The following is a 22,105-nucleotide window of genomic DNA, read 5'->3' on the forward strand; positions in this document are numbered from 1 at the left end:
CGTCTTCCATCCCCTTTTACGTTTATGTTAACGATATGCCAGTCAACCCACACTGACACATGGTGCAATACACTGATGATACAGTACTCTGTATGACTGGACGCAACACGGGCCAGCTCATTGTTCATCTACAGAGGCAAGTCGACGCAACAGTGACCTGGCGTCGTTCAAATAATGCCGCCAAAACTACAGCAGTCTGCTTCACCAAACGGCGCTCAATCTGCGCCACATCATCACTATTGTAGGCGTCTGGGTCCCATGGTGCCCTGATACTAAATATCTAGGTGTCCGGATGGATAAAAGACTGCTATTACATAGATATGCGGAATATGTCACACAAAAAGGACAGAAACTGACAAAAGAATCGTACCAATGTTCAACAGCAGAGAACTGAACCAAGACATCAAGATCTGATTGTACTGGATGGTTGTCCATCCTTCCCTCACCTATGGCTTCCCTGTGTGGACTATGATTAGTTCCTCCCTTATGCAGACCCTCCAGACTCTCCAGAATAAGGTGCTTTGGTGCAGCCTGCATGCCCCTCCGGCACAAGGGTAGTTACCCACCATGAGGAAACGAACTTGGTAACTCTGAAGACGCCCATTCGAAAGAAGGCAAGGCATCTCTATGACAAAGTGCATGCCCTGTGCGACACGGTCACTGACGTACAAAACATTGGCACCACGACACCCCAACACTGGCATCGCCAGTCTGCTTCTCTCACCATCATTGAGGAATCAGATTCGGACCATGACTAACGATAGCACGGTTACGGCCATTAATGACGTGTCAGTCTTGATACAAGCACTTGATATGTGTCGACCACCATACGACCAGTAATATCAGTATGCATGTAACTGTTTTGCCTATTGCCTGCTACCTTGAACCTCCACCATTAAAGAGTGGTGCGGTACTTCAAGCCCTACCGCCACACCTTCAACGTGCACTCCATTGATGTCACTGGAATGAAACCATTGTAGGATAGAACACATTTACCCTTACGCCAAGACAGTAAGACCGAGATCCACCGGTGATGCTGTACCTCAATATACCACAAAAAAAGAAAAAAAGGAGGAACTCAGACGCGCCAGCAATCACGGCACGTTGACTTTACCAGAGAAGGCAGGAGACACATATTGATACACATGTGAAAGATCTGTTGCTCGCATCGTTTAGTGAAAATCGCGTGCTGAGCGGTCACTTCCGTCATGCTTGATCTCCCAGATCCGGAGACCTCAGTCTGTGTCATTATTGGTTATAGGGTTACCTGAAGTCGCAAGTCTACCGCGATTGTTCGACGTCATTAGAGATGCTTAAGGTCAACGTCCGACAGCCATTTCTCACCATACCCATTGGACGCTGTACAATACTGTTCACGACATTTTCCTGACTACAAGTATTGTTGATGAATAACGGCTAATTTCTTGAGCATTATGTCCTAAAGAACGTTGTCTATGCTGAAAATCAATTGTTAAGCCAATTATTGCTTCTTTTTATGTGAATAAAATCCCATGTCATTTGAAACCCGTGTTTTAAATTTTTACCTCTCTTCTCGTATTATGTCGTAAAACACTCAATTTTCAAATGTTAACAGACTTTTGAGTCACGCTATCATACGATTAGTAATCAAAAATAAAAATTTTATTTTTATTAAAAATTATGTTTGAGTTCTTGTTGATCAGCGTTTCCATTTGTTGATAAATATTGAATTTACATAACGGTAAATAAAGTTCCTACTATCGTGATTCTAACTGCCGACATTACAATCCCAATGCTCTACCACATGAAAATCGCAAGGGAAACTCCTCATGGCATCCCCCTCAGATCTAATGCTAAGATGGCCCCGTCAAAATCTGAACGTAGGTCAAGCATGAAAACAGGAAGCAGGTCTACTGAACTACGAAAAAAGAAACAAAATAGAAACGATGAACGGCCCAAGCTCAAGATATGCAACATTGAGCGCATTTGCATAGACACGCCATCGTGGTTATGTGATCACTTTGTTGGACTGCAACGAGGGAGATTCGTTTTCAGATCTCCCTCATGTCCCTTACCTGAAGGAAGTCATAAATAAGATGTGCGCGATGGGGACGCGAACTGTTGTCGAATAAGACGAATGCCTTGACAATATGCTACCGATATGTTGGACTATCGGGCGGAGGACGGCATTCACGTACCATACAGACGTTACGGCGCCTTCCATTACCACCAGCGGCGTACTATGACGCCATATAATGGCACCCCAAAACAGCAGGGAACCTACACCTTATTGCAATCGCTGGATAATGTGACTAAGGCGTTCAGCCTGACCGGTTTACCTCTAAACACGTCTCCGACGATTGTCAGGTTGAAGGCTTATGCGACACTCATCGGTGAAGAGAGCGTCATGCCAGTCCAGAGCGGTCCATTCGGCATCTTATTGGGCCCATCTGTACCACACTGCGTGGAGTCGTGGTTGCAAAGATGGACCTCGCCATGGACGTCGGGAATGAAGGTCCGCATCATGCAGCCTATTGCGCACAGTCTGAGTCGTAACACGACGTCCTCTGGCTGCACGAAAAGCATTATTCAACATGTTGGCGTTGCTGTCAGCCTTCCTCCGAGACATAATCCGTAGGTAGCGGTCATCCACTGCAGTTGTAGCCCTTGGGCGGCCTGAGCGAAGCATGTTATCGACGGTTCTCGTCTCTCTGTATCTCCTCCACTTCCGAACAACATCGCTTTGGTTCACTCCGAGACGCCTGGACACTTCCCTTGTGCCAGCCGCGGTGGCCGAGCGGTTCTAAGCGCTTCAGTCCGGAACCGCGCGACTGCTACGGTCGCAGGTTCGAATCCTGCCTCGGGCATGGATGAGTGTGATGTCCTTCGTTAGTTAGGTTTAAGTAGTTCTAAGTTCTAGGGGACTGATGACCTCAGATGTTAAGTCCCATAGTGCTCAGAGCCATTTGAACCATTTGAACTTCCCTTGTTGAGAGCCCTTCCTGGCACAAAGTAACAGTGCGGACGCCATCGAACCGCGGTATTGACCGTCTAGGCATGGTTGTACTACAGACAATATGAGCCATGTACCTCCTTCCTGTTGGAATGACTGGAACTGATCGGCTGTCGGACCCCCTCCGTCTATTAGGCGCTGCTCGTGCAAGGTTGTTTACATGTTTGGGCGGGTTTAGTGACATCTCTGAACAGTCAAAGGAACTGTGTCTGTGATACAGTATCCACAGTTAACGTCTATCTTCAGGAGTTTTGGGAAACGGGGTGATGCGAAACTTTTTTTAATGTGTGTATCTTGTTACCAAATGACTCATGCTGTAGAATCAATGTATAGCATGATAATTGCCAAGACTACAGATGGAGGACAGGCACGTGAATGAACGGACAGACAGTTCATAAATTTGTGAAAAAAGGAAAGGGTGGCGACAGATATTTGAACACGTATCTCCTGCTTTGCAGTGCAGCACCACGGCCACACAACGACGACGCCGTGGTTTTTGCAAAAATGGTTCAAATGGTTCTGAGCACTATGGGACTTACTTTCTAAGGTCATCAGTCCCCTAGAACTTAGAACTACTTAAACCTAATTAACCTAAGGACATCACACACATTCATGCCCGAGGCGTGGTTTTTGCAGTTCTCTCGGTGTTACACATCGTGAGCTTGGGCCATTCACTGTTTCTGTTTTGTATATCTTTTTCACAGTTCAGTACATCTACTTCTTGCTTTCATGCTTGATCTATGTTCAGTTTTTGACCGGCTATGTACTGGGTCATTTTACCACTATATCTGAGGGCGCTGCAATGGGGAGTTTTCATTGTCAGGTACCGATACCCATCCCAACGAAACAGAAATGTTTTGTAGTCTACGGCGCTTGAAAATCAAATTTATAGATGATTTTCCCAAGGTTTTTTTTTCAGGATTGCGTCATACTGGTCTTGGAAGTTGATGTCCGGGAACTTATATTCAAATCCTGCTGGCAAGAAAACAGAGGAGGGCCAGTCGCGGCTGCTGGTAAGGTCTATGCGCCTCGGTTAATTTCCGCAGCCGTGCTCCACGTGACCGCTTCCGTTTACAGCGCAGACTGAGTGGGAGGTACCCGGCCAGCCGCCTGCTCTGCCGTGCTGTCGTAGCCTCGCCTCGGCTCGCCTTGCCGCCGGCGCGCGGCTATTGATTGCCCGCGGGACTCGAGGCCCAGACCCGGGACCCGGACACCGCCGCCGCCGCCGTCGACGCCGACGCCGACGCCCGCGGGGCCGCTCGCACGCCGCCCCAGCTTCCGGCAGCAAATCTCATTAGCAGCGCCTCCCTGTTCCTTTTCTGTCTGGTCCCACTCGTTTTATTTTACAAGGTTATCCGTAAGTACAGAGGTCAATAGATGTACTAGAATAATACACTTAAGAGCCAAAGAAACTGCTACGCCCGCCTAATATCGTGTAGGGCGCCCACGAGCACGCCGAAGTGTCGCAACACGACGTAACGTGAACTCGACTAATGTCTGAAATAGTGCTGGAGGGGACTGACACCACGAATCCTGCAGGGCTGTCCATAAATCCGTAAAAGTATACGAAGGGGTGCAGATCTCCTCTGAATAGCACGTTGCGAGGCATCCCAGATATGCCCAATAATGTTCGTTTCGGGGGGGGGGGGGGGGGGGGTTGTTGGTTAAACCCAGAAGAGTCTTCCTGGAGCCACTCTGGAACATTTCTGGACGTGTGTGGTGTCGCATTGTCCTGCTGGAATTGCCCAAGTCTGTCGGAACGCACAATGGACATGAATGGATGTAGGTGAGCAACAGGAAGCTTTCGTGCATGTCACCTGTCAGAGTCGTATCTAGACGTATCATGGGTCTAATATCACCCCAAATGCACACGCCCACACAATTACAAACACTCTATCAGCTTGAACCCCATTAGTAGTGTAGTAGCTTACTCCATTAGTAGTGTAGCGCTTGACACAGTCACGTCGATTAAATATTTGGGCGTAACATTGCATAGCGATATGATGTGGGACAAGCATGTAATGGCAGTTGTGGGGAAGGCGGATAGTCGTCTTCGGTTCATTGGTAGAATTTTGGGAAGGTCTGGTTCATCTGTAAAGGAGACCGCTTATAAAACAGTAATACGACCTATTCTTAGTACTGCTCGAACGTTTAGGATCCCAATCAGGTCGGATTGAGGGAGGACATAGAAGCAATTCAGAATCGGGCTTCTAGTTTTGTTACTGGTAGGTTTGATCATCTCGCGAGTGTTACGGAAATGCTTCAGGAACTCGGGTGGGAGTCTCTAGAGGAAAGGAGGCGTTCTTTTCGTGAATCGCTACTGAGGAAGTTTAGAGAACCAGCATTTGAGACTGACTGCAGTACAATTTTACTACCGCCAACTTATATTTCGCGGAAAGACCACAAAGATAAGATAAGAGAGATTAGGGCTCGTACAGAGGCATATAGGCAGTCATTTTTCCCTCGTTCTTTTTGGGAGTGGAACAGGGAGAGAAGATGCTAGTTGTGGTACGAGGTACCCTCCGCCACGCACCGTATGGTGGATTGCGGAATATGTATGTAGATGTAGATGTAGATGTAGAACAGTCCCCTGTTGCCGCACGGGGTAGCCACATGGTCCAAGGCGCCTTGTCACGGTCCGTGCGGCTCCCTCTGTCAGAGTTCGAGTCCTCCCTCGGGCATGGGTGTGTGTGTTGACCTTAGCGTGAGTTGAAGATTAAGCAGTGAGTAAGCTTAGGAACCGATGACCTCAGCAGTTTGGTCCCATAAGATCTTACCTCAATTACCAAAATACCAATAGTCCCCTGCTGACATGCAATGTCCAGCGCTTCCTTACCATGAACAAATTGATTAACTGAACAACAGCTTCAACTTTTAACTTCCAAAAACGAAGCATCTGTACGAAATTGCAGATGTCACAAATCAAGACTGGAAGAAGTCGACTATCATCGAAATCACGTCTCAGAATTTACACTGGATGCGGAGACATAAATATTTACTGAGACAGTGTCACGAAAGAGGATCACTGTAGTCTTCAACAACAAATGGTATTTATGGATTCTTTCGTGGCTTCTTTGTAGAAAAATTTCATGTCTAATGCTAAAGAACAAACGAACTGGGTTTTTGTTCTGCCAATGTAAGTGAAAAAAGAGTGCAGCTCGTTTGTGTTTCAGTCTTAGCTATCTTATACTTCAATATACTGCCACAAACAGCGACACTAAATGCTGTCAATGTTGCGGAACGCTATCGATCCGTTTCATTACAGCTGCTCCCTGATTTATGACCAAAGTATTTTTGAACGCCATTTTCGGCTATGGCTTTATCAGACGGTGGGAAATAGGTGTTCGTAGATGGGATCGTAGACAAATTTTAATACAAGAGGATTCTTGAAAAAATGTTAAGAAGAGTGCAGAGAGGCTGGGATTATGAAATAATTATTACTACCAACAGTACAATGATCTAAAGCACACTTCTGAACCTGTGAAGCATTGAATAGCGTACAACGCTCCCCACGCTTTGAGTACACTGCCCCAATTGTCAGATTTAAATCCTATAGGGAACATCTGGAACGAAGACGAAAATCGTGTTAGGAAATATCACATTAGAACTAGCGACCACCTGAAATAAATTGTTCGAAGTGGAAAAATACGGATTCTGCAGTCACCAAATAGCATGTACAGTGAATGTCCAAAAGTAAGGGCACTAATTCATTCAGAAGGGATGATAACTAAATATTACCTGTTCTCTGTTCGAATACTTGTGTCAGGATGTAAACAAACTATTTTTGTTCCCTCTGGTAGTACAAACACAATGCTTTTATATGTTTAGTAGAATACTCAACATTATTTTGTACCAGTTGTATTTATGTCTACCTTCTTTGCATATCTACAGCCATACTCCGCAAGCCACCTGACGGTTGGTGGCGGAGGGTACATTTAGTACCTCTATCGGTTCTCCCTTCTATTCCAGTCTCGCATTATTCGTGGAAAGAAAGATTGTCGGTATGCCTCTGTCTGGGCTCTAATCTCTCTAATTTTATCCTCACGGTCTCTTCGCGAGATATACGTAGGAGGGAGCAATATACTGCTTGACTCCTCGGTGAAGGTGTGTTCTTGAAACTTCAACAAAAGCCCGTACCGAGAAACTGAGCGTCTCTCTTGCAGAGTCTTCCACTGGAGTTTATCTATCATCTCCGTAACGCTTTCGCGATTACTAAATGATCCTGGAACGAAGCGCGCTGTTCTCCGTTGGATCTTCTCTATCTCTTCTATCAACCCTATCTGGTCGGATCCCTCACTGGTGAGCAATATTCAAGCAGTGGGCGAATAAGTGTTCTGTAACCTACTTCCTTTGTTTTCGGATTGCATTTCCTTAGGATTCTTCCAATGAATCTCAGTCTGGCATCTGTTTCACCGACGATCAACTTTATATGATCATTCCATTTTAAATCACTCTTAATGCCTACTTCCAGATAATTTATGGAATCAACTGCTTCCAGTTGCTGACCTGCCATATTGCAGCTAAATGATAAAGGATCTTTCTTTCTATGTATTCGTAACACATTACACTTGTCTACATTGAAATTTAATTGTCATTCCCTGCACCATGCGTCAATTCGTTGCACATCCTCCTGCATTTCAGTACAATTTTCCATTGTTACAATCCCTCGATATACTACAATATCATCCGCAAAAAGCCTCAGTGAACTTCCGAAGTTATCCACAATGTCATTTATGTATATTGTGAATAGCAACGGCCCTACGACACTCCCCTGCGGCACACCTGAAATCACTCTTACTTCGGAAGACTTCTCTCCATTGAGAATGGCATGCTGCGTTCTGTATCTAGGAACTCTTCAATCCAATCACACAGTTGGTTTGATAGATCATATGCTCTCACTTTGTTCATTAAACGACTGTGGGAAGTGTATCGAACGCCTTGCGGAAGTCAAGAAACAAGGCATCTACCTGGGAACCCGTGTCTATAGCCCTCTGAGTCTCGTGGACGAATAGCGCGAGCTGGGTTTCACACGATCGTCTTTTTCGAAACCCATCCTGATTCCTACAGAGTAGATTTCTAGTCTCCAGAAAAGTCATTATACTCGAACATAATATGTGTTCCAAAATTCTACAACTGATCGACGTTAGAGATATAGGTCAATAGTACTGCTCATCTGTTCGTCGTCCATTCTTGAAAACGGGGATGACCTGTGCCCTTTTCCAATCCTTTGGAACGCTACGCTCTTCTAGAGACCTGCGGTATACCGCTGCAAGAAGGAGGGCAAGTTCCTTTGCGTACTCTGTGTAAAATCGAACTGATATTCCATCACGTCCAGCGGCCTTTCCTTTTTTGAGCGATTTTAATTGTTTTTCTATCCCTCTGTGATCTATTTCGATATCTACCATTTTGTCATCTGTGCGACAATCTAGAGAACCTGTAGAAATGATAGAACTAGTAAACATATTCTTCTTCGAATACTTATGTCAGCGTCTGTACCTCCAGTATGTTAGATAATGACTGCACGCGAAGTACAAGACATACAAAAGGTAGGCACATATCAGTTGACTGAGCATCTCCCCAATTTTTAACTTGCATTACAGGTATTGAATACGGACATAGTTTGTGACGCAGCAACCGTCAATATATCTCTCCAGCTTACTGAAGTCGCTGGTGCTCTTACGACAGCTGCCCACTTTGGAAATCTGTTCACTGGGTTACCCATCTGCACGCGCTACGTGGAAACTAAAGTGGAATTCAAAAATGTTTTATTGGCAACACTTAGCTACACTTTCAAGTTGCTTCTCTACATGGTCGCCGCTCTAACCTAGAAATGTATCGTAGCATTGTATCAACGTTCAGTACTCTCGTCATAAAAGGCAGCCGCCTGTGTTTCCCGCCACTTCTTTGCGCTGGTCTGCAGTCGTTGCCTGCGCCAAAGTGTTGTCGTCAGAGGGAGTGGTTCATTTGAGCAGAGATGAAATTCAGAGGGAGGCCCGTCCGGGCTGTGCGGCGGACGATCAAACACTTCCCATAGAAAACGCTACAGGAGCGTCTTTACCGCTCGTGCAATGTCCTGCCAAGAATTGGAATAAAGAAGGAAATGCGTGCAGGCGAAATCTGCGTCCACGGATCTATACTTGGTGGAAGACGCAATTTTCTAGACATCTTTAAGTGCCCACTTTGCGCTCAGAACTGAAAAGAGCCACGTCAGATGGCGACGTGCTTTCCAGAGACACTGCGCAACGAATCTGTGCAAAACTTCATCGGTTTTCACTGTTGGTTTCCATTTCGCACCCGATCGGACTTTACTTTCCGAATATCCCTCCCACAAGGAGAAGGGATTATTGAGGCTTCAAAAAAAAAAAAAAAATCGTTCAAATGGCTCTGAGCACTATCGGACTTAACTTCTCAGGTCATCAGTCCCCTAGAACTTAGAACTACTTAAACCTAACTAACCTAAGGACATCACATACATCCATGCCCGAGGCAGGATTCGAACCTGCGACCGTAGCGGTCGCGCGGTTCCAGACTGTAGCGCCTAGAACCGCTCGGCCACCCCGGCCGGCGCCACCATGCCACCGTGAAACTTAGTGATGAACACGATCACTTACAGTCGGCGCAAAGTAGTTATGTTAGTTTGTACATAACACTTTTCTATTTGACATGCCAATGTGTAGTGATCTTTACGGTTGTGGGAAGTGAATATGCAGTGTGAAACGACTGATGGACAATATGTTGTAAAAATTTTAAAGCATTAAATTTGTTGATGACAGCATAGCTCTCTCGAAAACGGCCATCCAATAAAAAAATTTTACCGATTTTGGCTGTTGAAGTTTTCTTGAGTTATTGTTCATCACTCTGTGTTTTAATTACCAAGCCTGGACCTGTAACCTCTGCCGCAGACATACACGTACTCATATGAATTTTATAAACTTTATTTTTTTTTTTTTTTTTTGGAAAGATAACGCTAAATGTAGTTCATCTGTTCGTGAACAGGCCAGGGATAAGTACTGGGTTTACTCAATTCTTGTTTCGGGTTATTATTGTCGGTATTTGCTTTAGTGTCACTGCAAGGCTTCTCACTGGAAGGCTTCCCTTGTTTTTAACACTCAGTTTCACGTAATTTCTGTATAATATCTTCATCTCTTGTGAACCTTGTTCCGGGCAATGGGCTACATTATATACGAGTCTAAATAGCCTGCAATCTATGATGAGTGTTTATTGTTGCATTAAAACGCGTGCTTTCCCCCATTTTCTCTGATCACGATGCATCTTCCTGTCTATAAAATTAACCTTTTGAGTTTCATCCTGAAAGCAAGTACGGTAGAATCCATTCATCTTTAATCCTGGAAATAAGTAGGTGGCAAACGTGTTTCAAACTGAGTGCAAAACACAATAGTGGTGGTAAACGAAATCTCCCAAACGTTGCCGAAGGTAGTATAGTATTGCGTGTTCTTGAATGATTTCATGTAACTAATGTTGTCTGTTTGCATAGGGTACTTAAGTTTGTAGTGTTAAAGGGTTGAAATTTATTAAAAGCTTTAGGAAAAAATCAAAAGTTAAAGTTTGTAATACTTGCAATTTTACCATGCAGTGGTTAATCCTAAGCTTTTGTTAGGATATGAACGTTATGCCACGTGTCAGTCGCATAATGTGCTTAACTACACGCACAGCGTTCCTGTGATGATCGGCCGCATGTGGAACTCGGTACGCAGCACTCACATCGGGATAATACAGGGTTTTATAGTGGCGTGCGCCGTTTGCATTCCTTGCAGGAGGTTGTGGGAACTGCACTATAGTTCTCCCAAGCAAACAGATTTTTGTTAAATCAGTCTTCCGACAAGTTTGATGTGGCCCACCATGATTTTCTCTCTTGTACTAACCGCTCTATCTCTAATCCGCACCTACACCCAACATTGCCAATCAATTGTTCTGTAATTCCAATCTCTGTATTTCCTCACAAGTTTTGCCTTCTTTGCCTTCCCCAGTACCACAGGAGGTATTGCCTTGTTTTTTAAGCCACGTCCTATCAATCTGTCTGTCCTTCTTGTCAATGTTTTCCACATATTCCTTACTTTACCGAATCTGCGGAGAACCTCCTCATTTCTTATTCTATCAGTCCATTTAATCCTAGGTATCCTACTGTAATACATTTTAAACGCTTCGATTCTTGTCTTTCCAGGTTTTCTGTACGTACAATGCTGTGTTCTACTTGTATAGTCTCAGAAATTTCCCAGCTTGAAGCATTTACTTGGTACTACTAGACTTCATTTAGCGAGAATGCTATCTTTGCCTGTTCTCACGCTATATCCTCCTCGCTCTTTCAGTAACGCTTTATCTTGCAGTACCCCTTCACTCTGTGTTCTACATAGCCCCCACTTTTGATGTCAGTTTTGTCGCTGATCTCATATCTTCATACTGTCTCATTAAACTCGGCGCCCAGAAACGAATACTGCTTTGATGTTCCTAAGTGAAAATTAAGGAGGAAGGAATGTTACGGTCCAAACGACTAAGAGGTCGTTAGGGACGCAGAACAATCTCGAAGAGAGTAAGGATGGAGAAGAGAATCGGCTGTGCCCTTTGAAAGGAACCGCCCCGGCATTCGCCGGATTGTTGGACGAGATATACTGAGTTCCATATCCTAGCCCAGTAGCTCGTCACAAATTTATAAGACACATTATTCCCACTAAACTGTACAAATCGACTTTTTTTCAACGTCACGTTAGTATTTACTCTAAATTGCCTTCCATATATACATCTACACGTTCCTATGGAGCATCATCAATTGCTGTTGAAGAAGCAACTGTAGATGCTCCATAGTAATGTATAGATGTGTATATGGAAGGGAATTTGGAGTGAATATCATTCACGAATATGAACTTCTTAGTTTTCAAGATCTTACGGACTAATAAATTTTGTATTCTAGTTATTTCAGGATGAACAGTTTTAATTTCCCGGCAACATTCAGAACGATGCACACTCCGCTGAACAACAACACATGGTATGTAGCTAAGCCATTTCCCCGTAATATGCTTTTCCGACAAGACCTGTAAGTGAACTTTGTTAGGTAGGAGAGAGTTACTGTTAGACGTGAAGGACGTAGGTCATGCCTGAGTAACAGAGTCGGTGAGACCATTCTCTGCGGAAGTCATGATACCCAGTTCGCATCCCGGTTCGGCACCAGTAATAATCTGTCACTGGGTGTCGGTTTCGGAAGGCCTACCATGATCTTACTTTTTAACTCAGATCCTTGATAGGGAACTGTTTGAGACCTTTGTGTGGATTTATGCGCACTAGAAGTGGAATATTTTATTTCGATTGACGAGCTCGCCCTATGGTTTGCATGGTAAGTAGGTCGCCCTGCCGCAAATATTTCCACGTGGTTAATACATCCACACACGACGCGTGAAAGCTACCGAAGTTGTGAACATGATTTCCAGTGTGATTATTGAGAGCACGGTAACGAGTACATAGGACTTGCTCTCCAACGTTGTCTGCGACTGAAACGATGTCAAGCACCAATTGTCCGCTGCCGCTGGCGCCTTCTACATAACAGATTTTGATTCTGAAAATAACACTCGTGAAATATCAACACCAACTTCATTAGTGGTTCTCCAAGACACGCCGAGCATATCCATAAGAACATTCTGTAGGCATTAACGGATTAAAAGATTATATATTTCTGGCATTCTCAGTATTGGGGCGATCTGCAATGTATGGTAGCAGAAGGAATTTTCACACGCCAAGACCGCTAAGAAACAGTTTTTGTTCTTTAGGGCCAGCAGCATAATATGTGTCCGATAACGACATGATTTTTAGAACAGATGCACCAAAATAGCTAGGTATAATAACTAATATTTATTCACGACGGATTGTTTCGGCATTTATCGCCATTGTCAAGTACGTCTAGACCGGTGTGATATCCGTATTAAGTCGTTAGTGAACTGTCTTATAACCGTCACTGTAACTGTAAATGACGTAAATATATTGAAAATAAAATTTTAATTAGGGTACCATTCTTACGTCCTAAGTACGCGTTATAAGTAGGCAGCCATATATCTGTAACATCAAGAATCCTTTGAGATCGCAAAACGGTCTGCAACATGATCCTTGAGTACATTTGAGAACTCTCGTTGTCCTAGTTCCCACCAGTTACTGGCAATTAGCAGCAATTGCATGAGCATCTGCGCCACTGTTTGCGGTAGTAAACACTTCACAAGAAAGAACAGCGAAGCGCCGACGGGATCCGGAATGCCGCGTAGAATGCGTAACGGTGCCACACCACAGCAGCAGGTTATATCTGATCCACTGTACACACCAACTAAAAAAACAGTCAGGCACTTCGATCGAAGAAGTACATAATGTTTGCAAAAAGGTTCAAATGACTTACAAGACTATATCTTCCATATGAATGAAGATAGAAATTTGGGCTGAATTTTAACCTACATATTGAACGTAAAATTAACGCCAGTTGTAAGATGCCAGCTCATGTGGTTGACAGTAGATTCCCCTGGAGCAGCTGGCTCGCTCGCTTATGGCAATTGCTTACCTTGTGTACGATGCAGATGTGGCGTTCTTGACAACTGCGAGCAAATGTAGAAAATTTCATTTTTCAACAGGGCAGAGTACCACAGCACTGACACCTGCGTGTAAGAGTATGTTTTAACAGTTAGCTGACTCAGCGACGGATCGGGCATAAGAACTCACATCTGCATCTCCATCTGCATCTCCATCTGCATCTCCATCTGCATCTACGTCATTACTCCGCAATTCACAACTGAGTGCCCGGAAGAGGTTTCATCGAACCACCTTCAAGCTACTTCTCTACCGTTCCAGTCTCGAGCAGCGAGCGGGGGAAACGAACACTTAAATCTTTGTGTGTGGGCTCTGATTTCTCTTATTTTATAACGATGATCATTTTTTCCTATATAAATGGTCGCCAACAGACATTTGGTTATTGAAACTTCATGAGAAGCTCCTGCCGCAATGAAAATCGCCTTTATTTTAATGATTGCTACCCCAATTCGTCTAGCATTTCCGTGGCACTCTTTCCCCTATTTGCGAAATTCAAAACGACCTGCCTTTCTTTGACCTTTTTCTAAAATCCTATCTGCTGTGGATCCCACACCGGATCGCAGTGTTCCCGTAGAGGGCGGACAGGCCTAGTGTAAGCCGTCTCTTTAGTAGATCTGTTGCAGTTTCTATGTGTTCTGCCAACATATCGCAGTCTCTGATGTGCTTTCCCATTGCATTACCTATGTTATCGTTCCAGTTTTATTCGTAATTGTAATCCCTAAGTACTTTGTTGAATTCACAGCCTCTAGATTTATCGTCTAACCGAAATTTAGCGAATTCCTTTTACTACTCATATGAATGACTTCACACTTTTATTTAGAGCTAAATGCCACTTTTCGCACCATACAGGTACCTTGTCTAAATCATTTTGCAATTCGTTTTGATCGTCTAATGACTTTACAAGATGGTAAATACAGCATTGTCTGCAAAGAACCTAAGAAGGCTGCTCAGATAGATTGCTAAATCGCTTATGTAGATCAGGAAGAGCAGAGATCCTATAACACTTCCTTGGGGAACGTCAGATATTACTTCTGTTTTACTCGACGACTTTCCGTCAGTTATTACAACTGTGACCTTTCTGAGAGGAAATCACGAACCCAGTCACACAAATAAGCCGATACTCTATAGCCACGCTATCTGATTAGAAGTCGCTTGTGGAGAAGCCTTCAGGAAATCTGAAATTATGTGGAATCATTTGACATAACCTGTCTATATCATTCACAACTTCATGAAAATAAAGAGCTACCTGTGTTTCACAATAACAATAGTTTCTGAATCCATTTGCTATTTGTCAGTAATCGTTTTCTTTGAGGTAATTCATAATGTTCGAACACAGCATATGGTCCAAAATCCTACTGCAACTCGACGTTAGTGATATGGGCCTCTAATTCGGCGGATTCCTCATATTTTCTTTCGTCGGTATTTTTCTGTCTTTCCTGTGTTTCGGAACAGATCTTTCTACGAGCCTTTATTAAGTGATTTAAGCTAGTTCGTTACACCGAGGATATCTACTTCTACGTTACTCATGTTGACAGTGGCTCTTGATTCGAATTCTGGAATGTTTACTTCGTCTTTTTTTGTGAAGGAATTACAGAAAACCGTGTTTAGTAACTCTGCTTTAGCGGCACTGTCATCAGTAATATCATCATTGCTAATTCAAAATGAAGGTATTGATTGCGTATTGTCGCTGGCATAATTTACATAGAACCAGCTTCTTTTTGGGTTTTCTGACAGATTTCGAAAGAGAGTTTCGTCGTGGAAATGTTAAAAGTATATCGCACTGAAGTTCGTGAGAAATTTCGCGCTTCTGTAAAGGTTTGCCGATCTTGAGGATTTTGTGTTCTTTTACATTTGGCAAGCTTTATTCGTTGCTTCTGCAAAAGTGTTCTGAAGTTTTTTGTGTATGGTGGGAGATCAGGAGCATCTCTCATGAATTTTGTAGTATGTACCTCACAGCTGCCATCGATAGTATTTCTTTGAATTAAAACACCACTGGTCTACGCTTAAGCAATCAGACTGGAAGAAGTAGGGATAGCGTCTTAGGAAGGCATAAAGCGAATTTTTATCTGCATTTTAAATAGCTATAGTTTGTGCTTATTTTTGGTAGGTTTGGATGTTCTGGTATTCAGTCTCGCTGGAGTAGCCTTGTGGTCATTAATACCTGTATCTGTCTTGATCCCTATTTACTCAGGATTATTTGCTGCTAAGTAGGTTTTCACAACCATTTACGCTTCTAGTGAGATCCTGAACAAACTGTTCAAAATGGTTTTATGAGAAACCCCTCTGTACAATTTCGGATGATGTTTCATGCCAACCACCGGCTTTAATCAATTGTTTTCACCAATATCTCGAGGGTAGATTGAAGCCACCACCAACTATAATTGTAAGAGTGGAATACGCACTTGAAATAAGAACCGAGTTTTCTTTGAACTGGTCACCAACTGAATCATCTGAGTCTGGGGATCGGTAAAAGAAACGAGTTATTAATTTTTTCCAGTTGTCGAGTATAACCTCCACGCATACTAACTGACAGCATCTCTCTGCGTCAATTTCACTACAAGATGAACTGCTTCCGACAGAAATAAACACTCCATCACCAACTGTATTTAATCTATCCGTTCTGAACACGGTTAAGTTCTTTGTAAAAATTTTGTCTGAACTTATTTCCGGATTCAGCCAGATTTCCGTACCTACAACGATTTGAGACACAGTGCTTTCTAATAGCGCTTGTCGCTCTGGTTCTTTCCCAACACAGCTACAATAATTTACAACTATGATACCGACTTCTGCTGGGTCTATCCTCGTCCAGTGTTTGCCCTCCGCCCTTTTAGACTGATGCCCTTCCTGTAGATTCGTAAGTTCCTTTAACCTAAAAAACCGCCCACACCCTTCCACACTGCCCTCTGTAGCCATGTAGCCGCTTCCTGTGTGTGATGGACCCGTTACATTTAGCGGAACCCGAAAATCTGCGACCCTGGAAGTCGAAGAATCTGCAGCCATTACTGTCGCAGGACCACCTGAGCTTCCGATTCAGACACTCTAGTCGTCTGTGTTCCAAAGCACAATGGTGAGCTCTGCCTTCATCTCTCTTCAGCTAGTCGCTCAAAACCAGACAGAATCTCTTGCGATCCAAAGTGACACACTTTGTAGTATCTTCATGAGTCACCACCTGCTGTTGGCTGTACCCTATACTCTTCATGGCATTCCGAAGCACCCGTTCCACAGGTGGAATGTCTTATCTCGTTATGCACACTGTGTACACATTGGATTCCTTCCCCTCCTCGGCAGCCATATCCCCAAGGAGCCCCATTACGCGCCCAGCATAGGAGCTTCCACCTACCAGTAATCCCACCTTCTGAGAATGCGCAGACCTTGCTGGTAGAGAGGCTTCCTCTGCAGCAGAGCTAGAAGAATCATCTAGCTCAGGATCTCTGCTAGCCACAGATAGCGCCCGTAACCCGTTTGTCAGATGAACCAGGGAGGCCCTCCTACTGATCCCCCGGAAAGTCTTTCGCTGTGTGCCACACCTTGGGACGACCACTCACTCGACTATAGGTGAGGAGTCAACGTCAGTGGAAACAGTACCCAGGGTGACCAAAGTAGTGGGCCAGTCGGCGGACAAATGGGACTTGCTGGACGTCCTTCGGATCCCCACGTCTGGTCCCCCACAGTGATGCCCAGTGGCAACAGCATCAAGCTGCGTGACGAAAGCCAACACCACCTGGAGCAAAGGGTTACCACCTCAGCTCACAATCTGGACACAGCAATCACAGTTCCTATCCATACCAAAAACGGCCTGATAAGTAGACAAACACACACGAACTATGGCAGTTTAAGCTCAAGAGCGCAGAGGAAATAAAAATAAGTCGCTTCTTACAAGAACCACACAGAACTAAGTGTTGTACTCTGATGAGGTGCTGCAATAACAAACGCTACTATGAAACTGCGTCATCCGCCTTAAAGGTCGCATGATCTCATGTCAATGGTATCTGATTTTTTTTTCTTTTAGGAAAGTCCTGGGGGCGGTTGCGAGGGAGACTCCGTTTACGTACCTCTCCTTCCAACAACTTCGGGCGAACTGCGACTTTGCATAGCGCCTGCAGTAAATGTGGTAAGCATACGCAACTCGCAAATTTATTGGGCAGGTTTGATTATCATCTGAATGTTATTCGTGTGCGTGGCTGAGGACACTTTGAAGATTTGTGGAAAGTAAATGAATACGTGATTTCACACATAATTGTGAAAGAACCAAAAGGTTCTATGTGCATGCATGTAGAAGAAATACTCTTACAAAATAGGATAGTTCTTTTGAGATTAAAAGAGGTAGAAGGAATTGAACGGCACTTTATATGGGCCATAAGAAGCTTGTACAATGAAAAAAAATTAATAGAAACAGGGACAGTGAACTAAGAATGACATTGCAACTAATCTAGCAGCTAAACAAAGTTCTTCTAATTTAATTCTATTTTGTATATGAGTGTCATGCTTAAAAAATAGAATAAGAAAACAGAAAACAACAAAGCGATAAAACCAGATAAGGATCATTATATAAAAACATTAATGTATGCTGACGATCAGACTATAACTGCCACTTCAGGAGAAATAATACAAAAAAATATTTTTAAATAAAACCAAATTGGTAAAAATTATAATTTCAGTATATCTATAAAAAAGAGAAAGGAATGGCAATCTGAGAAAACAACACGTGCACTCAAAAATAGTAATGGGAAACAAAACTGTTGATGATTTTGACTACCTTGGCTGCGAAATTTCTTTAGATTATGATAAAGATATAAATAATAAAACAGCAAAATTTCATGGTGTCAATAGGACAATATAAAGAACATTAAACAAACGACAACTAAAGAAACGGAACTGCAATTCTATAAAACGATAGCTCTTCCAGTGCTACTTTGCTTGTCAGAATCTTTGATAGCAAACAAGGAAGACATAAATGACGAGAGAAATTAAATTCCTCAGATCAGTTAAAGGACATAAATTAAACGGAAGAAAAATAAACGAAGATTATTACAAATGAGCTTAAAATATTTGCTATAAGCAGAAATATTTTATATAAGCAGAAATGGAAGCAACATGTAGAGACAGAATGCAACAAGGCAGATATTCCAAAACGTTTTGCAGTTTATGCCAAAAGGGGTAGGTACAGTACGTCGGCCCAGGAAATGATTAAGCTAAGACGCTGAAGCAGGTTCCTCGAACCTACTCCATGAATGCTAATGACGGTGATGATGATGATAATAAAAACTCTATAGTCTTTTGCGCCAGTTACTCGAAGTTTCTACCTGCATTCATGTTGAAGATATAGTTTTGTGAAATTGGATGAGTCTCTCTTGAAACCCCCTGCAGACTACCTTATTCACGACCCTGTCGTTCCTGCATTATACAGGCATTTACGATTCCGCTGTCACTTAACGACTTGAGGCTAAGAGGTGCAGTGGTGAAATTACATACTACAAGTAGTCACCCTGATTGCGTCTGCTGTCATTAAACATCCTGATAGGGTTCACACGTAGAAGGGTTTGTAAGGAAATTACATGGTCTCACAGACTTTTCAAGTCTCAAACATCTATGATGCACATATTCAGACTGAAGCGACGAAAGAAAATTTGTACCAAAGCTGGGATTCGAACCCAGGTCTCCTCCTCACTAGACAGGTTCGCTAACCACTACGCCACCCTGGCACAGTGGCTTTGCACAATTGTACGTACAACTGTAGCAGCCTCCCTCCAGGAGACCCTGGTTCGAATCTCGACCTTTGTAAAAATTTCCATTCGTCGCTTCAGTCTGCACGTATGCGTCATAGAAGAATTCTGCTGAGTTGTACGCCTATTAGATTACATTGAAACGTGTTTGTAGTTGATGTTACAGTAATAATCCCGTGGCTAGCGCCCTTAGCAGAGAAAGAAACAAGACTACGTAACAAGACAAATGTTTGCAATGCTAACAGGGCGGGAATGTTTGCACTCGAGCTCGATAGGGCAGGAGAGTTTGCGCCGTAGCTGGCTCGTCAGCGCCCGGAGTGGTGTTTCCGGCAGAGCGAGAGTGAAAGACGGCCGGAAGGCCAGAGGTCACTGGGTCAGCCCCGGCGTTCCCCGAGGGCCTGGCATTAGCCGCCACCTGGCCACGCCGCCACCGATCTGCCTCGTTAAATCCGCGGCTGGACCTGTCAACGGCCGTACCGTCACACCAGCCGCGTGCTATTTGCGCTTGTCTCCCTGCCAGCTTCTATCCCTCTCCCACTCCGTCTCACTTCTCTCTCTACCTTTCCGTTTTCTCTTTGGACGCAAGCGCGCTTGAGAGCTAAGTGACTCGCTATCTAGAGAGCTATTGAGTCCGAATATTATTTAAGAATTGTAAATTAGATTTTCCGCTGTTTCCTTAAAAAAATTAAGGGGAAACAGGAAAACTTGCAGATTTTCGACGACGTCGCAGCAGCGGATAATTTAAACCTCAATGTAAGCAGATGATGCAGTGATGAAAATTCATGTGAAGCATTTAATCTATGTCTAAAAAAAAACTAAACTCCGTCCGAACAGGCCTTGGAAGGCCCAACGGTACCGACCGGCCGCCGTATCATACTCAGCGGATGTGGAGAGGCATGTGATCAGCTCGCCGCTCTCACGGCGCTTGACAGTTTTCGTGACCGGAGCCGCTACTTCTCATCAAGTATCTCCTCAGTTTGCCACATAAGGGCTGAGTGCACCCCTCTTGCCAACAGCGCTCGGCAGACTGGATGGTCACCCACCGAAGTGGTAGCCCAGCCCGACAGCGCTTAACTTCAGTGATGCAACGGGAACTGGCGTTACCACTGCGGCAAGGCCGTTGGCTTAATCTGTGTCTGCATATACCTAATACTCCGAAAGCCACCGTATGTTGAGTGGTGGAGGGTACACTGTACCACTACTAATCATTTACTTTTTCGTTCCACTCCCAAATAGAGCGAGGGAAAAACGATTGCCCGTATTCTTCTTTCTTTTTTTGTCAGTTGATGGGAGAGACAGAAGCAAACATGAGTGGGCAGAAGTTCATAGTAGTGTCCGACCTACTCACCACAGAAGAAAAGAAAACTGCATCTTTATTCCTTCATTATTCTCACACACTATATAAATACACAGCAAAATAATTAAATAGAATAACACAAATATGATTAGCTACAGAAAAAAGGAATAAAGTATAGATCAAAGACAAACCAGTGGCAATGTCGGCAATACAGAAAAACACAATACACTCCTAGAAGTATACAAATAAACAGTGAACGAAAAAGTGTCCAGCGTAAAACGTAACAAAAAAAGCGTAGTTTTACAAAGCAGCGTAAAATTAGACCACAGGTTTTAGTGTCTAAAGAAGAAAGAAACTAAAGACGCGTTAGCAGACGGAATTTCCTGATGTAGGAGAAAAAGCAAGTAGAAATTACCCTGAGTAAAAACCAACAACAAGCTAACGAACTATTTTAATATCTAAAAACAGATCAAATTGCAAATATCTTTAATAACAGACCAATGATGATGCTTTACTTCAATAAAGCGAAGCGCGTCTGGTGAGAAATACACGCATTTTCTTGTAGTTGTAGTGACGGAACAAAAATACCCTCAGGAACTGTCTGTACGTCTCGGTGCAAGCCCTAATCACTCTAATCTTATCTTCGTGATCCTTACGCGAAATGTACGTTGGCGGCAATAGAATCGTTCTGCATTAGCTTCAAATGCCATGTCTCTAAATTTCCTCAGTAGCGCTTCTCGAAAAGAACGTCACCTTCCCTCCGGTGATTCCCATTTGAGTTCCCGAATCGTCTCCGTAATATTTCCGCGATGTTCGAACATGTCAGTAACAAGTCTAGCAGCCTGCCTCTGAACTGCTTTGACGACTTCTTTTAACCCGACCTGGAGCGGATCCCAAACACTCGAACAATGGGTCGCACAACTGTCCTATATGCGGTCTCCGTTACAGATGAACCACACTTTCCTAGAATTCTCCCCATAAACCGAAGTTGACCATTCGCCTTCGCTACTACAGTCTTTACACGGTCCTTCATTTCATATTGCTCTGCTATGTTACGGCTCAGATATTCCTGCTTATCGCGATCATTCGCTTTAACCATAAGCCAGTCTGAGCAAAATCCTAAATGAGGACAAACTGCAGGAAACGATCCCTGAGACGATAAGGAGCAAAATGGTCACATGGTAATCGTATTTGAAGGTGAAGATCTTTGGCAATGACCGAGTTATCAGCGCCAGGCAGATAACTGGCCAGCGTAGGGTAACCAAAACAACTGTGTGGAACGTTCTTCTCAGCGGCCATTGTCTGTATCGCTTACAACGCGTGCAAGCCATATTACCTGCGGACTTGCCTCCGCAGCGACCGTTTCGCCGCTGCTTCGTCTTATGGGCCATCTTGGTGCACGTATTCCTGTCATCTACTCTCTTCAAAAATGGTTCAAATGGCTCTGAGGACTATGGGACTTAACGTCTGTGGTCATCAGTCCCCTAGAACTTAGAACTACTTAAACCTAAGGACATC

General features: G+C 43.8%; 1 protein-coding gene and 1 non-coding gene across 2 annotated transcripts in view; both read right to left on the reverse strand.

Annotated features, from left to right (window-relative positions):
• The window catches only part of LOC126481881 (sodium/potassium/calcium exchanger Nckx30C), a 1,430,899-nt gene that overhangs the window by 1,279,559 nt on the left and 129,235 nt on the right, over positions 1 to 22,105 (reverse strand). The window lies entirely within an intron of this gene.
• On the reverse strand, positions 19,198 to 19,269 carry Trnat-agu (transfer RNA threonine (anticodon AGU)). Its single transcript has one exon. It is a non-coding gene; the product is annotated as a tRNA-Thr (tRNA).

This window comes from Schistocerca serialis, chromosome 5, assembly GCF_023864345.2.
Source record: "Schistocerca serialis cubense isolate TAMUIC-IGC-003099 chromosome 5, iqSchSeri2.2, whole genome shotgun sequence".
In the NCBI taxonomy this organism is placed as follows: domain Eukaryota; kingdom Metazoa; phylum Arthropoda; class Insecta; order Orthoptera; family Acrididae; genus Schistocerca; species Schistocerca serialis.